The sequence below is a fragment of the Nyctereutes procyonoides genome, unplaced genomic scaffold (genome assembly GCF_905146905.1).
Source record: "Nyctereutes procyonoides isolate TBG_1078 unplaced genomic scaffold, NYPRO_anot_genome, whole genome shotgun sequence".
In the NCBI taxonomy this organism is placed as follows: domain Eukaryota; kingdom Metazoa; phylum Chordata; class Mammalia; order Carnivora; family Canidae; genus Nyctereutes; species Nyctereutes procyonoides.
The window spans coordinates 37,075,575-37,089,311 of record NW_026575159.1 but is presented as its reverse complement, the minus strand read 5'-3'; the positions used below and the strand labels follow the sequence as shown (position 1 = coordinate 37,089,311).

Sequence of the window (13,737 nt, the reverse complement as noted above, 5' to 3'; positions counted from 1 at the left end):
CAATTTAAATTACATTAAAATACAAACAAAATATAAACATAAGTGAAAATTTTCTAGAAGGAAGAATTTACTGTCCCCCCTCCCAAAGTAAGTAAATTACACTATAGAGAGAACTATACATGTACTGAGATCCTTTCTTGCTTTGATAAGTGTAAAATAATTAATTTCACGTGATCTAAAATTTTAGGGTTATATAGTTAGAAATCTAGAATTCTACTTTTAAAGGCATGTCCACTAGGGGAGATACATTAGCACAATCATTTGGATTGTTTGTCTACATGTTGGACAGGGCTTATTCCTTTTCTTTAGCTTTTTTACACACATAAAGCATACTATAAGATGTCCTATTTTTCGATGAACAACACGACCATTTTTGGGTTGACCTTGGCAAATCACACAAAGCTCAATGGAATTACGGGGAAAACTAGATTCCATGATTTTTTCTTTTTCTTGTGTTTCTTCCCTCTTAACCTCTTTGATGTCTTCTTGGCTACTATAAATGATGCTGTTACAAGTTGATGGCTGAGAATAGTCCTCACTTCGGATTGGGAGGCTTGTGTGATTTTATCATTTTCTTCAGTACATGATTCTCTGGAATCATTCACTGTATATATGTGTGTATATATATATTTTTACAACCACATCAAAGCCCTCTTTTATTTGTTTAGTTTTCTAGCTTAGCTTTCTCAGGCATTTTATCTTTCCCTTTCCCTTTATCTTCAGAAAGCTAATTCTCATGAAGGGCTCAACATCTGTTGCAATGAGGCAGAAGAGGAGGATTCATTTCACTGCATGAAGTACATTTCCAATAGTCTGCCAAGGAAACTTCAGAAAATTCTTCAAGTGAGTCTGTATTATTTTCCCCTGCCTGACACAGAGTTAATATACTTCATCTTCTTCATATGAGAGTTCTTGTCCTTCATGAAGGCTATAATCTTCTGAATTGAGAGACTCACCTTCAAATTCTACACTGAATCATTCTGATACTGAATTCAACTGATCACCTGAATGTTCACTTACACCAGCATCAACATCTGGATTTGATGGAGTGAGTCTCTGGTGATTCAGTGCTATTGCTTCTTTCATAACATCCTCTCCCTTATTACATACAGAGCAAGGGTTTCATCAAAGGAAAGGGAAATACTATCAGATTTGTGCTGCTTTCACTGTGGTTCACCAGGTAATTCATCTGAATGTTCCTCTGTCTCATTAATTGCTCTCCTTCTAGATGAGGTAGGTTGTCTGGAAACCAAATCTGAAAATGAAAGTTTGTCTTCCTGAAACTCTTGCACATGGTCCTTTGATCACTCCCTCCTTCAAGGGGACACCTATTTTCACTCACAAGTGTGAGTGAATCTGATGGCTCATGTTGATTGACCAATACCAAGTTTCCTCAGATCAGTTAAGGGTGCCCCTTGGACTTTGGCTCTTCCTCCCATTTTCTTTCCAGCCACCCAGGGCCACACAGGCCCCAGAAAGAGCCCAGTCAGCCCAGGGACACCAGATGCAAACCCCCTGCTGCCCCTGTAATTGTAGAATTTTTGTGCCAATGAGAGAAGGTAATTTCAAGATCTTGCTATGCTTCCATGTTAAACCTAACCCTCTCTTCTTTTTTTAAATGTGTTTACAGGTATAACTTTCCTTCTAGCCACTGCTTTAGCAATATCTCATAAATTTTTGTATGTATTTTATTTGTTTTCATTTATTTCAAAATATTTCTAATTTCTCTTTTTATTTCTTATAGTTTGTATTTTGTTTAATTTCCTTCTGTTTATAAGTTTCTCTATTTAGAAATGTATGTATGTGTCAGTATTTATCTAGGTATCTATTCACTATGCTATACTTTATAAATCTATCCTGGATATCCATGGTGCTGAGATCTCTTCTGGAGAACAAGAAGGTATCTTCCTACTTTAGAGAGAACATGTGAAGAGAAATATGATATTTCATATAAATTTTCCAGTTAAAACAGTAATCATGTGTAATGAGTCCCTACTGCTCATTTCCATTGAGGAAGATTCTAAGCCTCTGGCTATCAGTGTGCAATGCCTGCTTCTAAGGCAACCAAGAAAGAAAGATTTTGAAGCTTCACAGATTTACTTCATTAAAACAAGTCTAATAGTTTTTGAAAAAAATTCCTTAGAAGTGCTTTCCTCAATGTTGTTTTGAGGTGAGATAATTGATATGAAGCATTCTGCAGATACCAAAATAAGCATTTCGTCCATACTAATTGTTATTTGCATATATCTAAAAAAGGGCTTCAATATGAATATCTTTCAAAATCATGAACAGTATCAGGATATAACTTTCAAAAGTCCATAAAGGTTAATCCAAAATACATTTGAATAAACCTTTACATGCCAAAAAATGGTATTTGATGGTCAACACTAGCAGAGATCATTGTAACACTTGTTTAATTTTGTTAACTTGAAAGATCTATACTTGCTAGTAGAAAATACCAGGTTATGGGACATGGGGGACTCCACAGGAAACACTTTAGGAATGTGTAATTTCATAATAATGCCAAGGCAGACTACTGTGATTGCTGACTGGAAGGGCCCATAAGAAGTAGCAGATAAACTGTGGTTATGGGAAACTTGATTGCTTAAGGACTTTATATGTCATACACTGTTAAGATAAAAGGAAGAGGAGGAGGAAAAATAGGAAAAGGAGGAGGAGTGGGAGAAGCCATTATGAGGAATTGGCATAGACATGAAGAAGAAACTAAGAATTCATGGAGAGTTTTGGGATGGGTTGCATCTAATGTAATTCTTTGCCTTTTAAATGTCAAGTTTGGTACTTTCTCATATTTAATGAACTCTAAATTATAAGAATCATCTTGGAGCTAAACTGTTCCTCCAGTCATAATTTCAAGGTGGATTATTTTGGCAGGATGGGGCAGTCACCCACTTTCATCTCTTTCGTACTATGAGAATTAGTGGTAATAGCATATATATATATATATATATATATATATATATATATATATATTATCTTGGGGAAATATTTTCTTTTATTCTGGGGAAATACAAGTCTTTCTTGCTACAGATTTGCTTTTTAAAATTTTGAGTTTCTATGGTAATTTTATATCTTCCTACAGTTTTCAACTTAATTTTAGCTTAAAATTTACATGAAGTAATTTAAAGAAGGATTTTAAAATTGATTACATGAAAAAAAGTTGTTTTGAATTTGATACCCTTATAAGGTTCATGTAAAGTGTATGAGGGACAATTGGATATTTTTAGTGTTCAAATAGAAAATTTTTGTTATTTTTATATATATTCATTATTTATTTCTAACTTTCCTAGTTTTGATATTTAATAGAGTTTAAGGATATCAGTATCATGTGAACATAAAATACACAAAATTTTTATTAAAACAAAGATAAACAGAAAATACTACTTTTGTCAAATTGTCTCACTATATTATCCTTCCCTTGAGAAGAGAATCATCTACTGTATGCAGTTATGTTTATATGTGATTTAAGTGTTCTTGTGCAAAAATATTCATCTGTTGACTTCTGTCCGCAATCCTACTTCAATGAGTAATCACATATTAGAAATATTAGGCAACTCACCAGTCACGTTTTAAATCTTGTACACATACAGAAACTTCTTCAAAATTAACATCATGAGGGATGCCCGGGTGGTTCAGAGGTTAAGCGTCTGCCTTTCCGCTCAGGGCGTGATCCTGGAGTAGTCCTGGGATCAAGTCCCACATTGGGCTGCCTGCACGGAGCCTGCTTGTCCCTCTGCCTGGGTCTTTGCCTCGGTGTCTCTCATGAATAAATAAATAAAATATTTAAATAATAATAATTAATAATAATAATAATAATAATAAAGTGAAACAGTGTTTAAAAGTTTGTCGGTCAGTGCCACAAATATTTCTGTGAGATTCAGCAAAGTTTTATATGAAAGTTTTCATATAAAAGTATATGAGGTATGTCTGACTGTTTAAAGATTTAAAAATTATTTTATCAGAGGTGATATGACCAAGAAGTCATAAAGTCAGAATGGGGCAGGAACTCAGGATTTTCAACACGTAGTCTAACATTTTCTTTTCCTTTCACTAGAGGCTTTCAGAAATATCTTAGCTCTAGAACTGTTTTTTTTTTTCAAAAAAAAATAATAGGGAAGCCTAATAAATAAAACTAGAAGCACTCTAGCTGAAATCGAATAACCTATTATTCTTCTTGTTCTACTTGTTCTTTCCACATACTCACAACACCTGTTTTGTGGTATCTGGGGATCCTTTGGAGTCCTTAGAGAACTTTTATAACATTGTATTATACGAAGTTGACAATTCAAGTAGGATGGGTTTTCAATTTATGTTCATTATAAATGTATTCACAATTAGTAATATTTATTTATCACAGTTATAAGTGGATTTAGCAGTCATAATTTTTTTCAGCAGATAACTGAAAGCCAGACTAACACTGGTTTTAAAAAACTAGATGTTTTTGGAAACTAGCCCTTTATCTGATATGTTATTTGCAAATATCTTCTCCCATTCTGTAGGTTGTCTTTGAGTTTTGTTGACTGTATCCTTTGCTGTGCAAAAGCTTCTTATCTTGATGAAGTCCCAATAGTTCATTTTTGCTTTTGTTTCTTTTGTTTTCGTGGATGTATCTTGCAAGAAGTTACTGTGGCCAAGTTCAAAAAGGGTGTTGCCTGTTGGAGAGGATGTGGAGAAAAGGGAACCCTCTTAAACTGTTGGTGGGAATGTGAACTGGTGCAGCCACTCTGGAAAACTGTGTGGAGGTTCCTCAAAGAATTAAAAATAGACCTGCCCTACGACCCAGCAATTGCACTGTTAGGGATTTACCCCGAAGATTCAGATGCAATGAAACGCCGGGGCACCTGCACCCCGATGTTTCTAGCAGCCATGTCCACAATAGCCAAACTGTGGAAGGAGCCTCGGTGCCCATCGAAAGATGAATGGATAAAGAAGATGTGGTTTATGTATACAATGGAATATTACTCAGCCATTAGAAACGACAAATACCCACCATTTGCTTCAACGTGGATGGAACTGGAGGGTATTATGCTGAGTGAAGTAAGTCAATCGGAGAAGGACAAACAGTGTATGTTCTCACTCATTTGGGGAATATGAATAATAGTGAAGGGGAATATAAGGGAAGGGAGAAGAAATGTGTGGGAGATATCAGAAAGGGACACAGAACATAAAGACTCCTAACTCTGGGAAACGAACTAGGGGTGGTGGAAGGGGAGGAGGGGGGCGGTGGGGGTGAATGGGTGACGGGCACGGAGGGGGACACTTGACGGGATGAGTACTGGGTGTTATTCTGTATGTTGGTAAATTGAACACCAATAAAAATTAATTTATAAAAAAAAATAAAAATAAAATTGCAGGAACATAAAAAAAAAAAAACTAGATGTTTATTGCTCTCTTCATATAATAAAAATAAGTGAAGGTAGGTAGGTACTGATGTTAGTTCAGTAGCTCAAATTTTGACTATTTCTCACAGTCACAAAATGGTCCTGAGAGTTCAAGCTTTGTAACAACCATTTAAGACAAAAGAAACTTCCTTTATCAAGAAGACCATTTCCCCAGAAGCAAACTTCTACTTATGCCACATAACTCCCAACTGTATTATATAGCAACTGTTTCTTGAAAATGGTTACTGACAACATGCATACTTAGCTTTTCCAGCCTCATAATGGAGGTGAGATGAGAAAATTGAAACATGATGGCTTTTGATAACCATTTAATAGTGATGTTAACATAGTGATATTCAAAATTGAAGTAGAACTTATTAAATAATACAGACTTTTACACTTGGAACTAATATTTTTTTTCTTTAATCTTATAATGGTGAGGATTTTATTTATGGTTCTATCCTTGTATTAATTTAAAATTACTGAGATTTCTGCAAATAAATTTTAAAACCCTAGAATTCTTATTTTATAGTTTTTTTGTTTGTTTTTTTAGATTCTAGGAAACCCAGAGTTTAATTCCTGAAAAATAAATATAATCCTCAATTTGTACTCAATATATTTGTATAGTCTAACTACTTTTGGGAAATGTCCTTGCATACTATTTACAAATTCTCTATAGACAGATTTGTCATATCCCGAAGATTCCGAGTCTTTACAAATTTGTTTTTCCTTTACAGTTATTTTACTCTCAGGCCTTTATGCAGCCTTCAAATTTGATAAGTGTAATGTCTCATAGGATATGCATATCTGAGTCATATATACAAATCTGAACTATCATGGGGAGGTAAATGATTAACAGACAATTCCAGATGTCACCTTGGTATTTTAAAATTACATTATCTCTTCAGCATAAGACAATCTATAATTCTATCGCTTGGTCCTTATTTGATTAATATGGTTATTCCAGTTAAATATATTCCTTCCCTTTATTTTAGTAAGGAACTGCCCAAATAACTAAAATTATTACTCCTAGTCTATCCTAACCTCTGGCATTTGTGTTTATCTTGTTGACAATTCATGTGCTGTAAGTGTTGGCCTTTAGCACAAAGCCATCTTCTGATCCTAGTATATTTTACAGATTTCTAATTCTTAGTCTCATAAGACTTAACATTGACATCCACTAAATTTGCCCTTCATCAACAGCATGGCCACTTATGTGTCAATATTTGCTTATTTATGAATGTAAGGCAAATATGAATTATAGTATAAGATTCCAAGAAAAATAGTTGATACCTAAAAAGATGAAAATATTTTATATGGAAGTAATGCAAAAAAAAATAAAAGATAATAGATTCCTTGAAACAACATGAGTTTTTATAAAATAATACTTTTATCTCCTCATATTTTTAAAATGTATTTTCAGAGCATAGTGGTTAATATTCAGGTTCCCAAACAGCAAGTGCCTGAGTTCAAATTCTACTTCTACTTCCTTGGATTGTTACTCCCTTGAGCAAATTACTTAATCTGTATGTGCCTCAGATATCATCTATCAAATAGGTAATACATGTGGAATAATGTCTGGCAAACAAAACAGCCACATATATAATTGGGATATAATGTGAAAAGCTTAAGTGTTAATTTACATATTAATACATATATTAGTGAGAAAAGAGTTTTCCTTTTGGCAAGACACAGAGTACCAGTATGGAGAATCTCTTTTTTTTTTAATTGGTTTAACATTTAGCATAACACCCAGTGCTCATCCCACCAAGTGCCCTCCTCAGTGCCCGTCACCTAGGCACCCCAACCCCCCGCCCACCTCCCCTTCCACTACCCCTTGTTCATTTCCCAGAGTTAGGTGTCTTGCATGTTTTGTCACCCTCACTGATATTTTCACTCCTTTCCCTTTATTCCCTTTCACTAATTTTTATATTCCCCAAATGAATGAGACCATATGATGCTTGTCCTTTTCCGATTGACTTATTTCACTCAACATAATACCCTCCAGTAGTGTGGAGAATTTCTGAGACTATCCTGTAAACCAGCATCAAAAAAAAAAAAAAATCCTTCTATGCTTTTTGAATTAGTAGCCAATGAAATAAGTGTTAACTCAAAATAATGAGGGATTAAGCAAAAAAAAAAAAGAATTAAGAGAAAATTCAGTAGGAGGAATTAGATTTTTAAAAATGTTGCCTATAGCAGATAGCAAAAAGAGAGGAAGAAACAATGCAAAGACAGTCCAAATTTATATAATATGCAAAAGAAATAATGTGGAATGTAAACTACAAAGGAAAAGCAAAGGAATAAACCAAGTTTATATTCTTGTCTCTTGACATTTTGAATTTAACTGGATTATATGATTTACAATAAATTTTATAAGTAATATGCTTGCACACTTTTAAACCTTGTTGTTCTCTTAAAGCTTTGAAGCACCTCTGGAGTTCTCTATATTTTATAAAAGATATCTTAATAATGGTGGTTTCCCTATACATTATTTTCATCTGACATATGCAACCCAAAAATAATTATTTTTCAAATGAATATTTTAGAAAATAGACAACAGGATTCTGGTACCACTTTTATTACGATACAGTGAACTTCATTAGTGGAATATGTTGAGATATTTAGTTAGTAAGAAACTCCTAATATTTCTATGATTTGACCATTTGCTCCAAATTCATGACATTATCAATATTACACTGAGAGGATCTTTTGTTACCGTCAGGGCCAAAAGGCTGATGAGCTGATTAACTGGTTCACATTTCTTTTTCTTTTTTTTTTCACATTTTTTCTTAGGAGTTTCTTCTCATTGCAAGATTATATTTTTAGGTGGTTGGAGTACTTTAATATCCCTACAACTCTTACCTCCCCCATTCCACTATTTTATTATTTTTACTAGTGCTCTGGTATAATAAATGTATTTATAACTGCAACACTGTAACACATTTCAAGTATTTTCTCTTCTTTAATACTTCACCTGGCTGCATTCAAAAAGCTTGGAGCATGAATTCTTGGGCAGAATTCTATTACCACTTTTATAGTAGTTATTGTATTATACCAGTCTATTCTCAAAACTAAGATTATTGACAATAGGGTTTGAAGTATTTTTTCATCTTTATATTTCCAGGGTATCCTTCAGTAGCAAAGTTATAAAAGCACCCTAGTATGTATGTCGCACCTTAATGAACTAATGAATGAATAAGATGAAGAAATAATTAATTTGTGAATAAGTATTTGCACAGAACTTATCACACTGACATTGCTCTAGTATCTATGAATATAGTGGGTGTAAGACACAGAAGGATATACTTACATAGAATTTTTGGTCTTCAGTTTCCTTTCTCACCCAAAGTGCCATGTACTTCTATTTACTTCTGAATACCCTTATTCTCATAAAGCTCATTTCCTTTTTTTTTTTTTTTTTTTTTTTTAAAGCTCATTTCCCAGTGAGTTGTCTTGGGTTAACCTTGGAAGCATACCCTCACTTACACATACTGAGGCAAATGTTCGGTTATACTGCTAGAAATTTGTCACTTTTTCATTTGTTTTGAGTTAGTTCCTCAGAAAGAAAAAAAAAATAGACAAAAGTTTTATCCTGGCCTAAAATTTAAGTGCCACTTAATATTGGGGGGGGGTGTAATTCAAAGATAGGTAAATTTCAATCTTATTTTCATTCTCTACCCGCTCATACTCCTACTGTATTTTTTCACTGAAATTCATAAAAGATTTAACTTCTTAATTGTATAAGCAGTTTGGGTTTTAAAGTAAAGATAATATACATGAAACATTTGAAAAAAACTACATTCATTTGCTCCAATTACTTTAAATGTCAAAAGCTCTGTGCTTAGATGAGCAATACCTGCCTCCTCAATCAGGATAGAACTTGATAGAAGTAGAATAAAAGTTTTAATGTTGATCTGTTGGCAGGAGGTTGGGGGTGGCACTATTGAAATAAAACTTCAGTTTCAATTACTCAAATTTTGAATTTAAATTGAAAGATACATTGAAGCAAGAGTGTGATTTTTAAATGAGAAATGTGGTATCATGAGCACGATTTTAGCATTCTTTCATCTCTAATGATTATTTAAACTTATAAGTCAAGAGTCCTAATAGCATGGCTCCAGGCTCAGAGCCCTATAACTAAAAGGAAAAAAAAAAAGTAAATAAGTAAGCACTGTGTAGAACTCAAAATCTTATATCATATTTCTAGAATTCCAGGATTCTCAAGTTCTTTGACATAAGATAACATTCAGATAACATTCCCAAAGAAACTACTGCAGACAAGTGTTTCTCCTTAGGGTCTACTTTCAGGGAACTTGAGCTAAGAAAACAATCTTATTAATGTAATTTTTAGTGATGCATAAGTAAACAGAGCATTTGCTGCTAAAAAAACATATGGTAACAAAAAAAATGGTAATCATGCATTTGGGCATTCTGGGTTACTTTGGGAGAAAAACGTTATATATGTGAAGATGTGGGCAAAGGGCAAATCAGGACACATAATTACTGTCTGCCTCTCTGGATTGAACTGACCTCTGATCACAAGATGCTTCATAAATTAATACATTTATTTTGTGTAATTTTTAATAGTTTCAGTAAGAACGGTGAAGGCCATCATTTAATGAGATACTCAGACCACTATGGCCAAAGACAAGACTATTCTGTAGCCTAGGTGAAAATGTTTGCAGGGGCACCTTTGGCTCAGGTCAGGATCCGGGGTCCTAGGATCCATTCCTGCATTTGGCTCCCAGCAGGGAACCTGCTTCTCCCTCTGCCTAGCTCTCTGCCTTCTCTCTGTGCCTCTCATGAATAAATAAATAAAATCTTAAAAAAAAAGAAAATATTTTCTGGAAATTGTCAGGCTGTTCATTTTGCCATTCTCTGATGGAGAGCTATTTGATTATTTGGTAACTCTTAGCTACATGTGCCTATTAAGCACTTCAAACATGGTGAACCCAAGTTGAAAGGTGCTCTGATTGTACAATTACACTCAAATATTGGTGAAGTTTTTCTTTTTCACTTTTTTTTTATAAGTTTGACTTTTTTCATAAAAAATATGGGAAACTTTTTAAACACAAAAGAACATCAAAATAAGGAAAATTAAAATAGAAAACTAAAACGAATGGCATACATTAGGTGAGAAAATTATTAAAAATCCATGTCAAGACTACTAAGAAGAAGACTACTAAGAAGACACTACAATGCCACAGCTAAGAAATACTGTGCTTTCTCTTAGGTTCTATTATTTGATTTTTACAATAAAATTCTATATTGATACGTTTACTATAAAACAAGTAGAAAGAACCTATGACATTTAAATTCCTGAATTTCATTTCTTAAAATCATTTTCATGGTATTTGAAATGTTAATTAATATCATTTTCATTTTCATAGTTTGTAAAACTGAGACTTGCCTTTTCTAAATGTATGCCCACTAAAAAACAAAAAAAAATGACCTTGTAATGAATAACTTCATTTTCAGCATTCATATTTCAAATATTCAATATTTTATATAGAATATATGCTGACATTTCCTAATTCATAATTCTATCATTTCTGTTTCCATTAGGCAGCATGCTTCTACATGGAAGAATTATTTTGAAACTTGAGTATGCATAGTTTAAATGTTAATAAAACTTTTCATTTATTAAGGTATTAGAAAAATACTAAGGTACAAAACAAGACCATTTCAAATATCATTAGAGAATAATTTTTTCAAGGTTACATAGAAGATACATAAGAGTTACTTTGAAATGTTCTTAATTTCTATTAAATAAAATATACCATTCTTAAGTTTGTTAAATTTAGAAGATAGGAAATTCAAGTTTAATTATACTGAATTATCTTTTTTCTTCTTTATCTCTTCTCACTCTTGATTTTTTAAAGTAAATCCAAGAAACCCATTCATGTGTTTCACGTATAATATGTAAAGTATGCAGTGGTTCTAACAAATTATACATTTTTAAAACTAAAACATAAGCCCATAAAGCTACTAAAGTAATATTACTATTGCTGCTGCTAATAATAATAATAATGATAACAAATTATTCCACGTAGAAGAATACTGGTTAATGGATATAGAAATAATGGAATTATGGAATTATACATTTCATGTAAAGAATAGAATGAAAAGCATATCCTCTTTCCTAGTTCCCATTCCTTCAGTACGAACTCAACCACTCTTCCATAGGTAATCTTCTTAACTATTAAGAAAGTTTTATATTTATAAAGCAAATATGAGTAAAGCACCCTTCTTCTTCTTACAAAAAATATAATATCCTATTGTATATGTGAGACATTGCCTCACTAGTTCACTGAGAACTTTCCCTTTCTCTAAGAAGATATTTTTTTAAATGAAAATACCATAATATTTTAAAAATCGATAATCATGTTGATTTCCAATTTGACATTACAATGGTTTCAAAGTGTAATATTTGTATTATATTTATTTTATACTTCTGTGTATCTGTAGGACAACTCCTGTATGTAAAATTTCAGAGTAAGGGTATTAATATTTTTAAATTTTGATGTGTATTTCTGTCTTTTTTTATTTTTTTTATGTTTTATTTTATTTATTTTTTTTAATAAATTAATTTTTATTGGTGTTCAATTTACCAACATACAGAATAACACCCAGTGCTCATCCCATCAAGTGTCCCCCTCCGTGCCCGTCACCCATTCACCCCCACCCCCCGCCCTCCTCCCCTTCCACCACCCCTAGTTCATTCCCCAGAGTTAGAAGTCTTTATGTTCTGTGTCCCTTTCTGATATCTCCCACACATTTCTTCTCCCTTCCCTTATATTCCCCTTCACTATTATTCATATTCCCCAAATGAATGAGAACATATGTTTGTCCTTCTCCGATTGACTTACTTCACTCAGCATAATACCCTCCAGTTCCATCCACGTTGAAGCAAATGGTGGGTATTTGTCGTTTCTAATGGCTGAGTAATATTCCATTGTATACATAAACCACATCTTCTTTATCCATTCATCTTTCGATGGAAACCCAGGCTCCTTCCACAGTTTGGCTATTGTGGACATGGCTGCTAGAAACATCGGGGTGCAGGTGTCCCGGCGTTTCATTGCATCTGAATCTTTGGGGTAAATCCCTAACAGTGCAATTGCTGGGTCGTAGGGCAGGTCTATTTTTAACTCTTTGAGGAACCTCCACACAGTTTTCCAGAGTGGCTGCACCAGTTCACATTCCCACCAACAGTGTAAGAGGGTTCCCTTTTCTCCACATCCTCTCCAACATTTGTTGTTTCCTGCCTTGTTAATTTTCCCCATTCTCACTGGTGTGAGGTGGTATCTCATTGTGGTTTTGATTTGTATTTCCCTGATGGCAAGTGTGTATTTCTGTCTTAATAGAGAGCATACTATTTACACCCTAATCAGTCATGTATGATATTATCCATTTCCCCACACTTCATTAACTGATTGTTTTCAAACCTTTGAATTTTTGTTCATTTGAAGGGGAGAAATGGTATCTCAGTATTTATTTATCTTATTAAGAATTAAGATAGGCATCTTTTCAAAATTTTGAGAACAGGTGAACTTATTTTGTTTAAAACTTATGTTTTTGAATTATCCATCTATTTTTAATATGTTTTTCTGCCAAAATCACTATTAGAACAAGTATTATGGAGATTTGCCTATGGTGTGGATAAAATTGTCAATAATGTTCCCAATTTGTCATTCAAATTATGTTTGTCTTTTCATTCAGAATTTTAGAATAATTCTTAGCCTTATGTATAAATATCTTCTTTTGGTTTTGAGTCATAGTTAGAAAAGCAATTACATGCTCCAAGTTCATAAAAGATATTTCTTCTACATTTCCTTCTAGTACTTTAATAGGGTTTCATTTATATCATTCAAACATTTGCAATTTATCCATGAATGAGATGACATATACCAATTTTTATTTAATTATTTGTTTGTTTGACTGTTTTGTGGAAAGCTACCCATGTTTACAGATAGGATGTATTTAATTTTCCCTCTTTTCTTCACTGATTTCACGTACTACTTTTACTACATAGTTAATGTGTCCTTCATTTATATATGCCCTGTTTTCCTTTTAATGTTTCAGTTTATTCATGAATCGTTACTGTCAGCACACCAATTTAACATTCATCATAATAAAAAGCCAGGGAATATACATCTTTCTTGGCCTCCTTCAAGTTCAACCTGTGATTTTCTCTTCCTTTATTGAGTGCTTCATATATATTTTTTGTGTGTTTAATCTTATTACCTTATCTGCTACAGATTTAATATTTCTGAATTACAACTTTTTGTTATACAAGTGAGGATTTCATTGAGTTTTACTTGTTTTGTTTAGT

General features: G+C 33.1%; 1 pseudogene; it reads right to left on the bottom strand.

Annotated features, from left to right (window-relative positions):
• Nucleotides 1–234: 234 nt before the first annotated feature.
• LOC129502458 (E3 ubiquitin-protein ligase Mdm2-like) overlaps nt 235–13,737 on the bottom strand; it is a 46,962-nt pseudogene continuing 33,459 nt past the window's right edge.